Source organism: Schistocerca cancellata, unplaced genomic scaffold (genome assembly GCF_023864275.1).
Source record: "Schistocerca cancellata isolate TAMUIC-IGC-003103 unplaced genomic scaffold, iqSchCanc2.1 HiC_scaffold_1114, whole genome shotgun sequence".
In the NCBI taxonomy this organism is placed as follows: Eukaryota; Metazoa; Arthropoda; class Insecta; order Orthoptera; family Acrididae; genus Schistocerca; species Schistocerca cancellata.
Genome location: NW_026047113.1, coordinates 102,603 through 120,720, shown reverse-complemented (window position 1 = coordinate 120,720; position 18,118 = coordinate 102,603). Strand labels below are relative to the sequence as shown.

General features: G+C 55.2%; 16 non-coding genes and 3 pseudogenes across 16 annotated transcripts; all 19 read right to left on the bottom strand.

The window, feature by feature from the left end:
* Window positions 1-447: 447 nt before the first annotated feature.
* Window positions 448-566, bottom strand: LOC126158712 (5S ribosomal RNA). Its single transcript, XR_007533699.1, has one exon. It is a non-coding gene; the product is annotated as a 5S ribosomal RNA (ribosomal RNA).
* Window positions 567-1,411: 845 nt separating this feature from the next.
* Window positions 1,412-1,530, bottom strand: LOC126158930 (5S ribosomal RNA). The gene has a single exon (XR_007533904.1). It is a non-coding gene; the product is annotated as a 5S ribosomal RNA (ribosomal RNA).
* An 834-nt stretch (window positions 1,531-2,364) lies between these two features.
* LOC126158993 (5S ribosomal RNA) lies at window positions 2,365-2,483 on the bottom strand. Its single transcript, XR_007533962.1, has one exon. It is a non-coding gene; the product is annotated as a 5S ribosomal RNA (ribosomal RNA).
* An 845-nt stretch (window positions 2,484-3,328) lies between these two features.
* On the bottom strand, window positions 3,329-3,447 carry LOC126158711 (5S ribosomal RNA). Its single transcript, XR_007533698.1, has one exon. It is a non-coding gene; the product is annotated as a 5S ribosomal RNA (ribosomal RNA).
* Window positions 3,448-4,281: 834 nt separating this feature from the next.
* LOC126158992 (5S ribosomal RNA) lies at window positions 4,282-4,400 on the bottom strand. The gene has a single exon (XR_007533961.1). It is a non-coding gene; the product is annotated as a 5S ribosomal RNA (ribosomal RNA).
* An 834-nt stretch (window positions 4,401-5,234) lies between these two features.
* LOC126158991 (5S ribosomal RNA) lies at window positions 5,235-5,353 on the bottom strand. The gene has a single exon (XR_007533960.1). It is a non-coding gene; the product is annotated as a 5S ribosomal RNA (ribosomal RNA).
* Window positions 5,354-6,187: 834 nt separating this feature from the next.
* LOC126158709 (5S ribosomal RNA) lies at window positions 6,188-6,306 on the bottom strand. The gene has a single exon (XR_007533696.1). It is a non-coding gene; the product is annotated as a 5S ribosomal RNA (ribosomal RNA).
* An 845-nt stretch (window positions 6,307-7,151) lies between these two features.
* Window positions 7,152-7,270, bottom strand: LOC126158708 (5S ribosomal RNA). The gene has a single exon (XR_007533695.1). It is a non-coding gene; the product is annotated as a 5S ribosomal RNA (ribosomal RNA).
* Window positions 7,271-8,104: 834 nt separating this feature from the next.
* On the bottom strand, window positions 8,105-8,223 carry LOC126158990 (5S ribosomal RNA). Its single transcript, XR_007533959.1, has one exon. It is a non-coding gene; the product is annotated as a 5S ribosomal RNA (ribosomal RNA).
* Window positions 8,224-9,068: 845 nt separating this feature from the next.
* Window positions 9,069-9,187, bottom strand: LOC126158707 (5S ribosomal RNA). The gene has a single exon (XR_007533694.1). It is a non-coding gene; the product is annotated as a 5S ribosomal RNA (ribosomal RNA).
* An 845-nt stretch (window positions 9,188-10,032) lies between these two features.
* LOC126158706 (5S ribosomal RNA) lies at window positions 10,033-10,151 on the bottom strand. The gene has a single exon (XR_007533693.1). It is a non-coding gene; the product is annotated as a 5S ribosomal RNA (ribosomal RNA).
* Window positions 10,152-10,985: 834 nt separating this feature from the next.
* On the bottom strand, window positions 10,986-11,104 carry LOC126158989 (5S ribosomal RNA). Its single transcript, XR_007533958.1, has one exon. It is a non-coding gene; the product is annotated as a 5S ribosomal RNA (ribosomal RNA).
* Window positions 11,105-11,949: 845 nt separating this feature from the next.
* LOC126159018 (5S ribosomal RNA) lies at window positions 11,950-12,068 on the bottom strand (annotated as a pseudogene).
* An 845-nt stretch (window positions 12,069-12,913) lies between these two features.
* LOC126158705 (5S ribosomal RNA) lies at window positions 12,914-13,032 on the bottom strand. The gene has a single exon (XR_007533692.1). It is a non-coding gene; the product is annotated as a 5S ribosomal RNA (ribosomal RNA).
* An 834-nt stretch (window positions 13,033-13,866) lies between these two features.
* LOC126158987 (5S ribosomal RNA) lies at window positions 13,867-13,985 on the bottom strand. Its single transcript, XR_007533957.1, has one exon. It is a non-coding gene; the product is annotated as a 5S ribosomal RNA (ribosomal RNA).
* An 845-nt stretch (window positions 13,986-14,830) lies between these two features.
* Window positions 14,831-14,949, bottom strand: LOC126159007 (5S ribosomal RNA; annotated as a pseudogene).
* Window positions 14,950-15,794: 845 nt separating this feature from the next.
* On the bottom strand, window positions 15,795-15,913 carry LOC126158704 (5S ribosomal RNA). The gene has a single exon (XR_007533691.1). It is a non-coding gene; the product is annotated as a 5S ribosomal RNA (ribosomal RNA).
* An 824-nt stretch (window positions 15,914-16,737) lies between these two features.
* On the bottom strand, window positions 16,738-16,856 carry LOC126158986 (5S ribosomal RNA). The gene has a single exon (XR_007533956.1). It is a non-coding gene; the product is annotated as a 5S ribosomal RNA (ribosomal RNA).
* Window positions 16,857-17,705: 849 nt separating this feature from the next.
* On the bottom strand, window positions 17,706-17,824 carry LOC126159006 (5S ribosomal RNA; annotated as a pseudogene).
* Between the last annotated feature and the right edge of the window lie 294 nt (window positions 17,825-18,118).

The following is an 18,118-nucleotide window of genomic DNA, read 5'->3' as shown; positions in this document are numbered from 1 at the left end:
GTTTGCAGTGCATTCGCACCATTCCTATCCCTGTCCCTGTCCCCGTCCCGACTTGTCCCGACTTTGCTCGACTGCCGCTCGCTGCCGCTCGGGTCGTGGTCCATATGACAGCGCAAGCACGACAAACGTCTGCGGGACGAGACGAGACGAGACGAGACGAGACGACTAAGGAATAAATTCGTGGTTACAAATCAAATTTGGAACTCTACACTCCTACACAACAATAGGCGGTGACGTATTTCAGAAATCACCTGCCGATTCGTACTGTTTTGTCGTTTTCAAAGTCCTCTCGGCAAACTTGGTTAGCACATTCTCCCTCAAACTGAGTTAATTACTGCATTTTCGTACCATTACAGTAGTTTAAAAGGCATAAAGAAGCATCTTTGTCACAACAGAAAGGTAGTTTGAAAATTGGGCTGGTGACATAACAAAATAAAACAGGAAGGGAGCCAGCAGCACCCGGGTTTCCCAGGCGGTCACCCATCCAAGTACTAGCCGGGCCCGATGATGCTTAACTTCGGTGATCGGACGAGAACCGCTGTATTCATCATGGTATGGCCGTTGGCGCTCATCTAATGTAGGAGCACGGCAGAATTCGCGTTCGGCTTTTCTCCCAACACACAAAATGTTAGTTTTCGGCCGCATTTGACGAAAGCGCTTCCTTCCGCAACAGCCAGTTCCTCGTGGACGGCGGGGGGAGGCGCGCCCGGCGTCCCAGCAGAGTGACGGCCGAATTGGCGGGCGCACCGCCGCGTGTGTGAGACGCACTGCTGCTCGTTGCACCCCCTGTCATTCGCTGGGCGCGTGCAGCCTTCGACACTAGCGGAGGACGCATCTTGTCCCTGGTGTTCAGCGGAGGGCCTGTGCGGTGTGTGGCAGTGTCGTGCTGGAGGGCCCACTGGTAGCGATGTGGGCTTCCTCGCCTCGCCTCGCCTCGCCTCGCCTCACACCAGGTGTCTGCGTAGTTTGCAGTGCATTCGCACCATTCCTATCCCTGTCCCTGTCCCCGTCCCGACTTGTCCCGACTTTGCTCGACTGCCGCTCGCTGCCGCTCAGGTCGTGGTCCATATGACAGCGCAAGCACGACAAACGTCTGCGGGACGAGACGAGACGAGACGAGACGAGACGACTAAGGAATAAATTCGTGGTTACAAATCAAATTTGGAACTCTACACTCCTACACAACAATAGGCGGTGACGTATTTCAGAAATCACCTGCCGATTCGTACTGTTTTGTCGTTTTCAAAGTCCTCTCGGCAAACTTGGTTAGCACATTCTCCCTCAAACTGAGTTAATTACTGCATTTTCGTACCATTACAGTAGTTTAAAAGGCATAAAGAAGCATCTTTGTCACAACAGAAAGGTAGTTTGAAAATTGGGCTGGTGACATAACAAAATAAAACAGGAAGGGAGCCAGCAGCACCCGGGTTTCCCAGGCGGTCACCCATCCAAGTACTAGCCGGGCCCGATGATGCTTAACTTCGGTGATCGGACGAGAACCGCTGTATTCATTATGGTATGGCCGTTGGCGCTCATCTAATGTAGGAGCACGGCAGAATTCGCGTTCGGCTTTTCTCCCAACACACAAAATGTTAGTTTTCGGCCGCATTTGACGAAAGCGCTTCCTTCCGCAACAGCCAGTTCCTCGTGGACGGCGGGGGGAGGCGCGCCCGGCGTCCCAGCAGAGTGACGGCCGAATTGGCGGGCGCACCGCCGCGTGTGTGAGACGCACTGCTGCTCGTTGCACCCCCTGTCATTCGCTGGGCGCGTGCAGCCTTCGACACTAGCGGAGGACGCATCTTGTCCCTGGTGTTCAGCGGAGGGCCTGTGCGGTGTGTGGCAGTGTCGTGCTGGAGGGCCCACTGGTAGCGATGTGGGCTTCCTCGCCTCGCCTCGCCTCGCCTCGCCTCACACCAGGTGTCTGCGTAGTTTTCAGTGCATTCGCACCATTCCTATCCCTGTCCCTGTCCCCGTCCCGACTTGTCCCGACTTTGCTCGACTGCCGCTCGCTGCCGCTCAGGTCGTGGTCCATATGACAGCGCAAGCACGACAAACGTCTGCGGGACGAGACGAGACGAGACGAGACGACTAAGGAATAAATTCGTGGTTACAATTTGGAACTCCACACTCCTACACAACAATAGGCGGTGACGTATTTCAGAAATCACCTGCCGATTCGTACTGTTTTGTCGTTTTCAAAGTCCTCTCGGCAAACTTGGTTAGCACATTCTCCCTCAAACTGAGTTAATTACTGCATTTTCGTACCATTACAGTAGTTTAAAAGGCATAAAGAAGCATCTTTGTCACAACAGAAAGGTAGTTTGAAAATTGGGCTGGTGACATAACAAAATAAAACAGGAAGGGAGCCAGCAGCACCCGGGTTTGCCAGGCGGTCACCCATCCAAGTACCAGCCGGGCCCGATGATGCTTAACTTCGGTGATCGGACGAGAACCGCTGTATTCATCATGGTATGGCCGTTGGCGCTCGTCTAATGTTGGAGCACGGCAGAATTCGCGTTCGGCTTTTCTCCCAACACACAAAATGTTAGTTTTCGGCCGCATTTGACGAAAGCGCTTCCTTCCGCAACAGCCAGTTCCTCGTGGACGGCGGGGGGAGGCGCGCCCGGCGTCCCAGCAGAGTGACGGCCGAATTGGCGGGCGCACCGCCGCGTGTGTGAGACGCACTGCTGCTCGTTGCACCCCCTGTCATTCGCTGGGCGCGTGCAGCCTTCGACACTAGCGGAGGACGCATCTTGTCCCTGGTGTTCAGCGGAGGGCCTGTGCGGTGTGTGGCAGTGTCGTGCTGGAGGGCCCACTGGTAGCGATGTGGGCTTCCTCGCCTCGCCTCGCCTCGCCTCGCCTCACACCAGGTGTCTGCGTAGTTTGCAGTGCATTCGCACCATTCCTATCCCTGTCCCTGTCCCCGTCCCGACTTGTCCCGACTTTGCTCGACTGCCGCTCGCTGCCGCTCGGGTCGTGGTCCATATGACAGCGCAAGCACGACAAACGTCTGCGGGACGAGACGAGACGAGACGAGACGAGACGACTAAGGAATAAATTCGTGGTTACAAATCAAATTTGGAACTCTACACTCCTACACAACAATAGGCGGTGACGTATTTCAGAAATCACCTGCCGATTCGTACTGTTTTGTCGTTTTCAAAGTCCTCTCGGCAAACTTGGTTAGCACATTCTCCCTCAAACTGAGTTAATTACTGCATTTTCGTACCATTACAGTAGTTTAAAAGGCATAAAGAAGCATCTTTGTCACAACAGAAAGGTAGTTTGAAAATTGGGCTGGTGACATAACAAAATAAAACAGGAAGGGAGCCAGCAGCACCCGGGTTTCCCAGGCGGTCACCCATCCAAGTACTAGCCGGGCCCGATGATGCTTAACTTCGGTGATCGGACGAGAACCGCTGTATTCATCATGGTATGGCCGTTGGCGCTCATCTAATGTAGGAGCACGGCAGAATTCGCGTTCGGCTTTTCTCCCAACACACAAAATGTTAGTTTTCGGCCGCATTTGACGAAAGCGCTTCCTTCCGCAACAGCCAGTTCCTCGTGGACGGCGGGGGGAGGCGCGCCCGGCGTCCCAGCAGAGTGACGGCCGAATTGGCGGGCGCACCGCCGCGTGTGTGAGACGCACTGCTGCTCGTTGCACCCCCTGTCATTCGCTGGGCGCGTGCAGCCTTCGACACTAGCGGAGGACGCATCTTGTCCCTGGTGTTCAGCGGAGGGCCTGTGCGGTGTGTGGCAGTGTCGTGCTGGAGGGCCCACTGGTAGCGATGTGGGCTTCCTCGCCTCGCCTCGCCTCGCCTCGCCTCACACCAGGTGTCTGCGTAGTTTTCAGTGCATTCGCACCATTCCTATCCCTGTCCCTGTCCCCGTCCCGACTTGTCCCGACTTTGCTCGACTGCCGCTCGCTGCCGCTCAGGTCGTGGTCCATATGACAGCGCAAGCACGACAAACGTCTGCGGGACGAGACGAGACGAGACGAGACGACTAAGGAATAAATTCGTGGTTACAATTTGGAACTCCACACTCCTACACAACAATAGGCGGTGACGTATTTCAGAAATCACCTGCCGATTCGTACTGTTTTGTCGTTTTCAAAGTCCTCTCGGCAAACTTGGTTAGCACATTCTCCCTCAAACTGAGTTAATTACTGCATTTTCGTACCATTACAGTAGTTTAAAAGGCATAAAGAAGCATCTTTGTCACAACAGAAAGGTAGTTTGAAAATTGGGCTGGTGACATAACAAAATAAAACAGGAAGGGAGCCAGCAGCACCCGGGTTTGCCAGGCGGTCACCCATCCAAGTACCAGCCGGGCCCGATGATGCTTAACTTCGGTGATCGGACGAGAACCGCTGTATTCATCATGGTATGGCCGTTGGCGCTCGTCTAATGTAGGAGCACGGCAGAATTCGCGTTCGGCTTTTCTCCCAACACACAAAATGTTAGTTTTCGGCCGCATTTGACGAAAGCGCTTCCTTCCGCAACAGCCAGTTCCTCGTGGACGGCGGGGGGAGGCGCGCCCGGCGTCCCAGCAGAGTGACGGCCGAATTGGCGGGCGCACCGCCGCGTGTGTGAGACGCACTGCTGCTCGTTGCACCCCCTGTCATTCGCTGGGCGCGTGCAGCCTTCGACACTAGCGGAGGACGCATCTTGTCCCTGGTGTTCAGCGGAGGGCCTGTGCGGTGTGTGGCAGTGTCGTGCTGGAGGGCCCACTGGTAGCGATGTGGGCTTCCTCGCCTCGCCTCGCCTCGCCTCGCCTCACACCAGGTGTCTGCGTAGTTTTCAGTGCATTCGCACCATTCCTATCCCTGTCCCTGTCCCCGTCCCGACTTGTCCCGACTTTGCTCGACTGCCGCTCGCTGCCGCTCAGGTCGTGGTCCATATGACAGCGCAAGCACGACAAACGTCTGCGGGACGAGACGAGACGAGACGAGACGACTAAGGAATAAATTCGTGGTTACAATTTGGAACTCCACACTCCTACACAACAATAGGCGGTGACGTATTTCAGAAATCACCTGCCGATTCGTACTGTTTTGTCGTTTTCAAAGTCCTCTCGGCAAACTTGGTTAGCACATTCTCCCTCAAACTGAGTTAATTACTGCATTTTCGTACCATTACAGTAGTTTAAAAGGCATAAAGAAGCATCTTTGTCACAACAGAAAGGTAGTTTGAAAATTGGGCTGGTGACATAACAAAATAAAACAGGAAGGGAGCCAGCAGCACCCGGGTTTGCCAGGCGGTCACCCATCCAAGTACCAGCCGGGCCCGATGATGCTTAACTTCGGTGATCGGACGAGAACCGCTGTATTCATCATGGTATGGCCGTTGGCGCTCGTCTAATGTAGGAGCACGGCAGAATTCGCGTTCGGCTTTTCTCCCAACACACAAAATGTTAGTTTTCGGCCGCATTTGACGAAAGCGCTTCCTTCCGCAACAGCCAGTTCCTCGTGGACGGCGGGGGGAGGCGCGCCCGGCGTCCCAGCAGAGTGACGGCCGAATTGGCGGGCGCACCGCCGCGTGTGTGAGACGCACTGCTGCTCGTTGCACCCCCTGTCATTCGCTGGGCGCGTGCAGCCTTCGACACTAGCGGAGGACGCATCTTGTCCCTGGTGTTCAGCGGAGGGCCTGTGCGGTGTGTGGCAGTGTCGTGCTGGAGGGCCCACTGGTAGCGATGTGGGCTTCCTCGCCTCGCCTCGCCTCGCCTCGCCTCACACCAGGTGTCTGCGTAGTTTTCAGTGCATTCGCACCATTCCTATCCCTGTCCCTGTCCCCGTCCCGACTTGTCCCGACTTTGCTCGACTGCCGCTCGCTGCCGCTCGGGTCGTGGTCCATATGACAGCGCAAGCACGACAAACGTCTGCGGGACGAGACGAGACGAGACGAGACGACTAAGGAATAAATTCCTGGTTACAATTTGGAACTCTACACTCCTACACAACAATAGGCGGTGACGTATTTCAGAAATCACCTGCCGATTCGTACTGTTTTGTCGTTTTCAAAGTCCTCTCGGCAAACTTGGTTAGCACATTCTCCCTCAAACTGAGTTAATTACTGCATTTTCGTACCATTACAGTAGTTTAAAAGGCATAAAGAAGCATCTTTGTCACAACAGAAAGGTAGTTTGAAAATTGGGCTGGTGACATAACAAAATAAAACAGGAAGGGAGCCAGCAGCACCCGGGTTTCCCAGGCGGTCACCCATCCAAGTACTAGCCGGGCCCGATGATGCTTAACTTCGGTGATCGGACGAGAACCGCTGTATTCATCATGGTATGGCCGTTGGCGCTCATCTAATGTAGGAGCACGGCAGAATTCGCGTTCGGCTTTTCTCCCAACACACAAAATGTTAGTTTTCGGCCGCATTTGACGAAAGCGCTTCCTTCCGCAACAGCCAGTTCCTCGTGGACGGCGGGGGGAGGCGCGCCCGGCGTCCCAGCAGAGTGACGGCCGAATTGGCGGGCGCACCGCCGCGTGTGTGAGACGCACTGCTGCTCGTTGCACCCCCTGTCATTCGCTGGGCGCGTGCAGCCTTCGACACTAGCGGAGGACGCATCTTGTCCCTGGTGTTCAGCGGAGGGCCTGTGCGGTGTGTGGCAGTGTCGTGCTGGAGGGCCCACTGGTAGCGATGTGGGCTTCCTCGCCTCGCCTCGCCTCGCCTCGCCTCACACCAGGTGTCTGCGTAGTTTTCAGTGCATTCGCACCATTCCTATCCCTGTCCCTGTCCCCGTCCCGACTTGTCCCGACTTTGCTCGACTGCCGCTCGCTGCCGCTCGGGTCGTGGTCCATATGACAGCGCAAGCACGACAAACGTCTGCGGGACGAGACGAGACGAGACGAGACGAGACGACTAAGGAATAAATTCGTGGTTACAAATCAAATTTGGAACTCTACACTCCTACACAACAATAGGCGGTGACGTATTTCAGAAATCACCTGCCGATTCGTACTGTTTTGTCGTTTTCAAAGTCCTCTCGGCAAACTTGGTTAGCACATTCTCCCTCAAACTGAGTTAATTACTGCATTTTCGTACCATTACAGTAGCTTAAAAGGCATAAAGAAGCATCTTTGTCACAACAGAAAGGTAGTTTGAAAATTGGGCTGGTGACATAACAAAATAAAACAGGAAGGGAGCCAGCAGCACCCGGGTTTCCCAGGCGGTCACCCATCCAAGTACTAGCCGGGCCCGATGATGCTTAACTTCGGTGATCGGACGAGAACCGCTGTATTCATCATGGTATGGCCGTTGGCGCTCATCTAATGTAGGAGCACGGCAGAATTCGCGTTCGGCTTTTCTCCCAACACACAAAATGTTAGTTTTCGGCCGCATTTGACGAAAGCGCTTCCTTCCGCAACAGCCAGTTCCTCGTGGACGGCGGGGGGAGGCGCGCCCGGCGTCCCAGCAGAGTGACGGCCGAATTGGCGGGCGCACCGCCGCGTGTGTGAGACGCACTGCTGCTCGTTGCACCCCCTGTCATTCGCTGGGCGCGTGCAGCCTTCGACACTAGCGGAGGACGCATCTTGTCCCTGGTGTTCAGCGGAGGGCCTGTGCGGTGTGTGGCAGTGTCGTGCTGGAGGGCCCACTGGTAGCGATGTGGGCTTCCTCGCCTCGCCTCGCCTCGCCTCGCCTCACACCAGGTGTCTGCGTAGTTTGCAGTGCATTCGCACCATTCCTATCCCTGTCCCTGTCCCCGTCCCGACTTGTCCCGACTTTGCTCGACTGCCGCTCGCTGCCGCTCGGGTCGTGGTCCATATGACAGCGCAAGCACGACAAACGTCTGCGGGACGAGACGAGACGAGACGAGACGACTAAGGAATAAATTCGTGGTTACAATTTGGAACTCCACACTCCTACACAACAATAGGCGGTGACGTATTTCAGAAATCACCTGCCGATTCGTACTGTTTTGTCGTTTTCAAAGTCCTCTCGGCAAACTTGGTTAGCACATTCTCCCTCAAACTGAGTTAATTACTGCATTTTCGTACCATTACAGTAGTTTAAAAGGCATAAAGAAGCATCTTTGTCACAACAGAAAGGTAGTTTGAAAATTGGGCTGGTGACATAACAAAATAAAACAGGAAGGGAGCCAGCAGCACCCGGGTTTGCCAGGCGGTCACCCATCCAAGTACCAGCCGGGCCCGATGATGCTTAACTTCGGTGATCGGACGAGAACCGCTGTATTCATCATGGTATGGCCGTTGGCGCTCATCTAATGTAGGAGCACGGCAGAATTCGCGTTCGGCTTTTCTCCCAACACACAAAATGTTAGTTTTCGGCCGCATTTGACGAAAGCGCTTCCTTCCGCAACAGCCAGTTCCTCGTGGACGGCGGGGGGAGGCGCGCCCGGCGTCCCAGCAGAGTGACGGCCGAATTGGCGGGCGCACCGCCGCGTGTGTGAGACGCACTGCTGCTCGTTGCACCCCCTGTCATTCGCTGGGCGCGTGCAGCCTTCGACACTAGCGGAGGACGCATCTTGTCCCTGGTGTTCAGCGGAGGGCCTGTGCGGTGTGTGGCAGTGTCGTGCTGGAGGGCCCACTGGTAGCGATGTGGGCTTCCTCGCCTCGCCTCGCCTCGCCTCGCCTCACACCAGGTGTCTGCGTAGTTTTCAGTGCATTCGCACCATTCCTATCCCTGTCCCTGTCCCCGTCCCGACTTGTCCCGACTTTGCTCGACTGCCGCTCGCTGCCGCTCGGGTCGTGGTCCATATGACAGCGCAAGCACGACAAACGTCTGCGGGACGAGACGAGACGAGACGAGACGAGACGACTAAGGAATAAATTCGTGGTTACAATTCAAATTTGGAACTCTACACTCCTACACAACAATAGGCGGTGATGTATTTCAGAAATCACCTGCCGATTCGTACTGTTTTGTCGTTTTCAAAGTCCTCTCGGCAAACTTGGTTAGCACATTCTCCCTCAAACTGAGTTAATTACTGCATTTTCGTACCATTACAGTAGTTTAAAAGGCATAAAGAAGCATCTTTGTCACAACAGAAAGGTAGTTTGAAAATTGGGCTGGTGACATAACAAAATAAAACAGGAAGGGAGCCAGCAGCACCCGGGTTTCCCAGGCGGTCACCCATCCAAGTACTAGCCGGGCCCGATGATGCTTAACTTCGGTGATCGGACGAGAACCGCTGTATTCATCATGGTATGGCCGTTGGCGCTCATCTAATGTAGGAGCACGGCAGAATTCGCGTTCGGCTTTTCTCCCAACACACAAAATGTTAGTTTTCGGCCGCATTTGACGAAAGCGCTTCCTTCCGCAACAGCCAGTTCCTCGTGGACGGCGGGGGGAGGCGCGCCCGGCGTCCCAGCAGAGTGACGGCCGAATTGGCGGGCGCACCGCCGCGTGTGTGAGACGCACTGCTGCTCGTTGCACCCCCTGTCATTCGCTGGGCGCGTGCAGCCTTCGACACTAGCGGAGGACGCATCTTGTCCCTGGTGTTCAGCGGAGGGCCTGTGCGGTGTGTGGCAGTGTCGTGCTGGAGGGCCCACTGGTAGCGATGTGGGCTTCCTCGCCTCGCCTCGCCTCGCCTCGCCTCACACCAGGTGTCTGCGTAGTTTGCAGTGCATTCGCACCATTCCTATCCCTGTCCCTGTCCCCGTCCCGACTTGTCCCGACTTTGCTCGACTGCCGCTCGCTGCCGCTCGGGTCGTGGTCCATATGACAGCGCAAGCACGACAAACGTCTGCGGGACGAGACGAGACGAGACGAGACGGGACGACTAAGGAATAAATTCGTGGTTACAATTCAAATTTGGAACTCTACACTCCTACACAACAATAGGCGGTGACGTATTTCAGAAATCACCTGCCGATTCGTACTGTTTTGTCGTTTTCAAAGTCCTCTCGGCAAACTTGGTTAGCACATTCTCCCTCAAACTGAGTTAATTACTGCATTTTCGTACCATTACAGTAGTTTAAAAGGCATAAAGAAGCATCTTTGTCACAACAGAAAGGTAGTTTGAAAATTGGGCTGGTGACATAACAAAATAAAACAGGAAGGGAGCCAGCAGCACCCGGGTTTCCCAGGCGGTCACCCATCCAAGTACTAGCCGGGCCCGATGATGCTTAACTTCGGTGATCGGACGAGAACCGCTGTATTCATCATGGTATGGCCGTTGGCGCTCATCTAATGTAGGAGCACGGCAGAATTCGCGTTCGGCTTTTCTCCCAACACACAAAATGTTAGTTTTCGGCCGCATTTGACGAAAGCGCTTCCTTCCGCAACAGCCAGTTCCTCGTGGACGGCGGGGGGAGGCGCGCCCGGCGTCCCAGCAGAGTGACGGCCGAATTGGCGGGCGCACCGCCGCGTGTGTGAGACGCACTGCTGCTCGTTGCACCCCCTGTCATTCGCTGGGCGCGTGCAGCCTTCGACACTAGCGGAGGACGCATCTTGTCCCTGGTGTTCAGCGGAGGGCCTGTGCGGTGTGTGGCAGTGTCGTGCTGGAGGGCCCACTGGTAGCGATGTGGGCTTCCTCGCCTCGCCTCGCCTCGCCTCGCCTCACACCAGGTGTCTGCGTAGTTTGCAGTGCATTCGCACCATTCCTATCCCTGTCCCTGTCCCCGTCCCGACTTGTCCCGACTTTGCTCGACTGCCGCTCGCTGCCGCTCGGGTCGTGGTCCATATGACAGCGCAAGCACGACAAACGTCTGCGGGACGAGACGAGACGAGACGAGACGACTAAGGAATAAATTCGTGGTTACAATTTGGAACTCCACACTCCTACACAACAATAGGCGGTGACGTATTTCAGAAATCACCTGCCGATTCGTACTGTTTTGTCGTTTTCAAAGTCCTCTCGGCAAACTTGGTTAGCACATTCTCCCTCAAACTGAGTTAATTACTGCATTTTCGTACCATTACAGTAGTTTAAAAGGCATAAAGAAGCATCTTTGTCACAACAGAAAGGTAGTTTGAAAATTGGGCTGGTGACATAACAAAATAAAACAGGAAGGGAGCCAGCAGCACCCGGGTTTGCCAGGCGGTCACCCATCCAAGTACCAGCCGGGCCCGATGATGCTTAACTTCGGTGATCGGACGAGAACCGCTGTATTCATCATGGTATGGCCGTTGGCGCTCATCTAATGTAGGAGCACGGCAGAATTCGCGTTCGGCTTTTCTCCCAACACACAAAATGTTAGTTTTCGGCCGCATTTGACGAAAGCGCTTCCTTCCGCAACAGCCAGTTCCTCGTGGACGGCGGGGGGAGGCGCGCCCGGCGTCCCAGCAGAGTGACGGCCGAATTGGCGGGCGCACCGCCGCGTGTGTGAGACGCACTGCTGCTCGTTGCACCCCCTGTCATTCGCTGGGCGCGTGCAGCCTTCGACACTAGCGGAGGACGCATCTTGTCCCTGGTGTTCAGCGGAGGGCCTGTGCGGTGTGTGGCAGTGTCGTGCTGGAGGGCCCACTGGTAGCGATGTGGGCTTCCTCGCCTCGCCTCGCCTCGCCTCGCCTCACACCAGGTGTCTGCGTAGTTTTCAGTGCATTCGCACCATTCCTATCCCTGTCCCTGTCCCCGTCCCGACTTGTCCCGACTTTGCTCGACTGCCGCTCGCTGCCGCTCGGGTCGTGGTCCATATGACAGCGCAAGCACGACAAACGTCTGCGGGACGAGACGAGACGAGACGAGACGAGACGACTAAGGAATAAATTCGTGGTTACAATTCAAATTTGGAACTCTACACTCCTACACAACAATAGGCGGTGACGTATTTCAGAAATCACCTGCCGATTCGTACTGTTTTGTCGTTTTCAAAGTCCTCTCGGCAAACTTGGTTAGCACATTCTCCCTCAAACTGAGTTAATTACTGCATTTTCGTACCATTACAGTAGTTTAAAAGGCATAAAGAAGCATCTTTGTCACAACAGAAAGGTAGTTTGAAAATTGGGCTGGTGACATAACAAAATAAAACAGGAAGGGAGCCAGCAGCACCCGGGTTTCCCAGGCGGTCACCCATCCAAGTACCAGCCGGGCCCGATGATGCTTAACTTCGGTGATCGGACTAGAACCGCCTTATTCATCATGGTATGGCCGTTAGCGCTCATCTAATGTAGGAGCACGGCAGAATTCGCGTTCGGCTTTTCTCCCAACACACAAAATGTTAGTTTTCGGCCGCATTTGACGAAAGCGCTTCCTTCCGCAACAGCCAGTTCCTCGTGGACGGCGGGGGGAGGCGCGCCCGGCGTCCCAGCAGAGTGACGGCCGAATTGGCGGGCGCACCGCCGCGTGTGTGAGACGCACTGCTGCTCGTTGCACCCCCTGTCATTCGCTGGGCGCGTGCAGCCTTCGACACTAGCGGAGGACGCATCTTGTCCCTGGTGTTCAGCGGAGGGCCTGTGCGGTGTGTGGCAGTGTCGTGCTGGAGGGCCCACTGGTAGCGATGTGGGCTTCCTCGCCTCGCCTCGCCTCGCCTCGCCTCACACCAGGTGTCTGCGTAGTTTGCAGTGCATTCGCACCATTCCTATCCCTGTCCCTGTCCCCGTCCCGACTTGTCCCGACTTTGCTCGACTGCCGCTCGCTGCCGCTCGGGTCGTGGTCCATATGACAGCGCAAGCACGACAAACGTCTGCGGGACGAGACGAGACGAGACGAGACGAGACGACTAAGGAATAAATTCGTGGTTACAATTCAAATTTGGAACTCTACACTCCTACACAACAATAGGCGGTGACGTATTTCAGAAATCACCTGCCGATTCGTACTGTTTTGTCGTTTTCAAAGTCCTCTCGGCAAACTTGGTTAGCACATTCTCCCTCAAACTGAGTTAATTACTGCATTTTCGTACCATTACAGTAGTTTAAAAGGCATAAAGAAGCATCTTTGTCACAACAGAAAGGTAGTTTGAAAATTGGGCTGGTGACATAACAAAATAAAACAGGAAGGGAGCCAGCAGCACCCGGGTTTCCCAGGCGGTCACCCATCCAAGTACTAGCCGGGCCCGATGATGCTTAACTTCGGTGATCGGACGAGAACCGCTGTATTCATCATGGTATGGCCGTTGGCGCTCATCTAATGTAGGAGCACGGCAGAATTCGCGTTCGGCTTTTCTCCCAACACACAAAATGTTAGTTTTCGGCCGCATTTGACGAAAGCGCTTCCTTCCGCAACAGCCAGTTCCTCGTGGACGGCGGGGGGAGGCGCGCCCGGCGTCCCAGCAGAGTGACGGCCGAATTGGCGGGCGCACCGCCGCGTGTGTGAGACGCACTGCTGCTCGTTGCACCCCCTGTCATTCGCTGGGCGCGTGCAGCCTTCGACACTAGCGGAGGACGCATCTTGTCCCTGGTGTTCAGCGGAGGGCCTGTGCGGTGTGTGGCAGTGTCGTGCTGGAGGGCCCACTGGTAGCGATGTGGGCTTCCTCGCCTCGCCTCGCCTCGCCTCGCCTCACACCAGGTGTCTGCGTAGTTTGCAGTGCATTCGCACCATTCCTATCCCTGTCCCTGTCCCCGTCCCGACTTGTCCCGACTTTGCTCGACTGCCGCTCGCTGCCGCTCGGGTCGTGGTCCATATGACAGCGCAAGCACGACAAACGTCTGCGGGACGAGACGAGACGAGACGAGACGACTAAGGAATAAATTCGTGGTTACAATTTGGAACTCCACACTCCTACACAACAATAGGCGGTGACGTATTTCAGAAATCACCTGCCGATTCGTACTGTTTTGTCGTTTTCAAAGTCCTCTCGGCAAACTTGGTTAGCACATTCTCCCTCAAACTGAGTTAATTACTGCATTTTCGTACCATTACAGTAGTTTAAAAGGCATAAAGAAGCATCTTTGTCACAACAGAAAGGTAGTTTGAAAATTGGGCTGGTGACATAACAAAATAAAACAGGAAGGGAGCCAGCAGCACCCGGGTTTGCCAGGCGGTCACCCATCCAAGTACCAGCCGGGCCCGATGATGCTTAACTTCGGTGATCGGACGAGAACCGCTGTATTCATCATGGTATGGCCGTTGGCGCTCATCTAATGTAGGAGCACGGCAGAATTCGCGTTCGGCTTTTCTCCCAACACACAAAATGTTAGTTTTCGGCCGCATTTGACGAAAGCGCTTCCTTCCGCAACAGCCAGTTCCTCGTGGACGGCGGGGGGAGGCGCGCCCGGCGTCCCAGCAGAGTGACGGCCGAATTGGCGGGCGCACCGCCGCGTGTGTGAGACGCACTGCTGCTCGTTGCACCCCCTGTCATTCGCTGGGCGCGTGCAGCCTTCGACACTAGCGGAGGACGCATCTTGTCCCTGGTGTTCAGCGGAGGGCCTGTGCGGTGTGTGGCAGTGTCGTGCTGGAGGGCCCACTGGTAGCGATGTGGGCTTCCTCGCCTCGCCTCGCCTCGCCTCGCCTCACACCAGGTGTCTGCGTAGTTTTCAGTGCATTCGCACCATTCCTATCCCTGTCCCTGTCCCCGTCCCGACTTGTCCCGACTTTGCTCGACTGCCGCTCGCTGCCGCTCGGGTCGTGGTCCATATGACAGCGCAAGCACGACAAACGTCTGCGGGACGAGACGAGACGAGACGAGACGAGACGACTAAGGAATAAATTCGTGGTTACAATTCAAATTTGGAACTCTACACTCCTACACAACAATAGGCGGTGACGTATTTCAGAAATCACCTGCCGATTCGTACTGTTTTGTCGTTTTCAAAGTCCTCTCGGCAAACTTGGTTAGCACATTCTCCCTCAAACTGAGTTAATTACTGCATTTTCGTACCATTACAGTAGTTTAAAAGGCATAAAGAAGCATCTTTGTCACAACAGAAAGGTAGTTTGAAAATTGGGCTGGTGACATAACAAAATAAAACAGGAAGGGAGCCAGCAGCACCCGGGTTTCCCAGGCGGTCACCCATCCAAGTACTAGCCGGGCCCGATGATGCTTAACTTCGGTGATCGGACTAGAACCGCCTTATTCATCATGGTATGGCCGTTAGCGCTCATCTAATGTAGGAGCACGGCAGAATTCGCGTTCGGCTTTTCTCCCAACACACAAAATGTTAGTTTTCGGCCGCATTTGACGAAAGCGCTTCCTTCCGCAACAGCCAGTTCCTCGTGGACGGCGGGGGGAGGCGCGCCCGGCGTCCCAGCAGAGTGACGGCCGAATTGGCGGGCGCACCGCCGCGTGTGTGAGACGCACTGCTGCTCGTTGCACCCCCTGTCATTCGCTGGGCGCGTGCAGCCTTCGACACTAGCGGAGGACGCATCTTGTCCCTGGTGTTCAGCGGAGGGCCTGTGCGGTGTGTGGCAGTGTCGTGCTGGAGGGCCCACTGGTAGCGATGTGGGCTTCCTCGCCTCGCCTCGCCTCGCCTCGCCTCACACCAGGTGTCTGCGTAGTTTGCAGTGCATTCGCACCATTCCTATCCCTGTCCCTGTCCCCGTCCCGACTTGTCCCGACTTTGCTCGACTGCCGCTCGCTGCCGCTCGGGTCGTGGTCCATATGACAGCGCAAGCACGACAAACGTCTGCGGGACGAGACGAGACGAGACGAGACGAGACGACTAAGGAATAAATTCGTGGTTACAATTCAAATTTGGAACTCTACACTCCTACACAACAATAGGCGGTGACGTATTTCAGAAATCACCTGCCGATTCGTACTGTTTTGTCGTTTTCAAAGTCCTCTCGGCAAACTTGGTTAGCACATTCTCCCTCAAACTGAGTTAATTACTGCATTTTCGTACCATTACAGTAGTTTAAAAGGCATAAAGAAGCATCTTTGTCACAACAGAAAGGTAGTTTGAAAATTGGGCTGGTGACATAACAAAATAAAACAGGAAGGGAGCCAGCAGCACCCGGGTTTCCCAGGCGGTCACCCATCCAAGTACTAGCCGGGCCCGATGATGCTTAACTTCGGTGATCGGACGAGAACCGCTGTATTCATCATGGTATGGCCGTTGGCGCTCATCTAATGTAGGAGCACGGCAGAATTCGCGTTCGGCTTTTCTCCCAACACACAAAATGTTAGTTTTCGGCCGCATTTGACGAAAGCGCTTCCTTCCGCAACAGCCAGTTCCTCGTGGACGGCGGGGGGAGGCGCGCCCGGCGTCCCAGCAGAGTGACGGCCGAATTGGCGGGCGCACCGCCGCGTGTGTGAGACGCACTGCTGCTCGTTGCACCCCCTGTCATTCGCTGGGCGCGTGCAGCCTTCGACACTAGCGGAGGACGCATCTTGTCCCTGGTGTTCAGCGGAGGGCCTGTGCGGTGTGTGGCAGTGTCGTGCTGGAGGGCCCACTGGTAGCGATGTGGGCTTCCTCGCCTCGCCTCGCCTCGCCTCGCCTCACACCAGGTGTCTGCGTAGTTTGCAGTGCATTCGCACCATTCCTATCCCTGTCCCTGTCCCCGTCCCGACTTTGCTCGACTGCCGCTCGCTGCCGCTCGGGTCGTGGTCCATATGACAGCGCAAGCACGACAAACGTCTGCGGGACGAGACGAGACGAGACGAGACGACTAAGGAATAAATTCGTGGTTACAATTTGGAACTCCACACTCCTACACAACAATAGGCGGTGACGTATTTCAGAAATCACCTGCCGATTCGTACTGTTTTGTCGTTTTCAAAGTCCTCTCGGCAAACTTGGTTAGCACATTCTCCCTCAAACTGAGTTAATTACTGCATTTTCGTACCATTACAGTAGTTTAAAAGGCATAAAGAAGCATCTTTGTCACAACAGAAAGGTAGTTTGAAAATTGGGCTGGTGACATAACAAAATAAAACAGGAAGGGAGCCAGCAGCACCCGGGTTTGCCAGGCGGTCACCCATCCAAGTACCAGCCGGGCCCGATGATGCTTAACTTCGGTGATCGGACGAGAACCGCTGTATTCATCATGGTATGGCCGTTGGCGCTCATCTAATGTAGGAGCACGGCAGAATTCGCGTTCGGCTTTTCTCCCAACACACAAAATGTTAGTTATCGGCCGCATTTGACGAAAGCGCTTCCTTCCGCAACAGCCAGTTCCTCGTGGACGGCGGGGGGAGGCGCGCCCGGCGTCCCAGCAGAGTGACGGCCGAATTGGCGGGCGCACCGCCGCGTGTGTGAGACGCACTGCTGCTCGTTGCACCCCCTGTCATTCGCTGGGCGCGTGCAGCCTTCGACACTAGCGGAGGACGCATCTTGTCCCTGGTGTTCAGCGGAGGGCCTGTGCGGTGTGTGGCAGTGTCGTGCTGGAGGGCCCACTGGTAGCGATGTGGGCTTCCTCGCCTCGCCTCGCCTCGCCTCGCCTCACACCAGGTGTCTGCGTAGTTTTCAGTGCATTCGCACCATTCCTATCCCTGTCCCTGTCCCCGTCCCGACTTGTCCCGACTTTGCTCGACTGCCGCTCGCTGCCGCTCGGGTCGTGGTCCATATGACAGCGCAAGCACGACAAACGTCTGCGGGACGAGACGAGACGAGACGAGACGAGACGACTAAGGAATAAATTCGTGGTTACAATTCAAATTTGGAACTCTACACTCCTACACAACAATAAATAGGCGGTGACGTATTTCAGAAATCACCTGCCGATTCGTACTGTTTTGTCGTTTTCAAAGTCCTCTCGGCAAACTTGGTTAGCACATTCTCCCTCAAACTGAGTTAATTACTGCATTTTCGTACCATTACAGTAGTTTAAAAGGCATAAAGAAGCATCTTTGTCACAACAGAAAGGTAGTTTGAAAATTGGGCTGGTGACATAACAAAATAAAACAGGAAGGGAGCCAGCAGCACCCGGGTTTCCCAGGCGGTCACCCATCCAAGTACTAGCCGGGCCCGATGATGCTTAACTTCGGTGATCGGACTAGAACCGCCTTATTCATCATGGTATGGCCGTTAGCGCTCATCTAATGTAGGAGCACGGCAGAATTCGCGTTCGGCTTTTCTCCCAACACACAAAATGTTAGTTTTCGGCCGCATTTGACGAAAGCGCTTCCTTCCGCAACAGCCAGTTCCTCGTGGACGGCGGGGGGAGGCGCGCCCGGCGTCCCAGCAGAGTGACGGCCGAATTGGCGGGCGCACCGCCGCGTGTGTGAGACGCACTGCTGCTCGTTGCACCCCCTGTCATTCGCTGGGCGCGTGCAGCCTTCGACACTAGCGGAGGACGCATCTTGTCCCTGGTGTTCAGCGGAGGG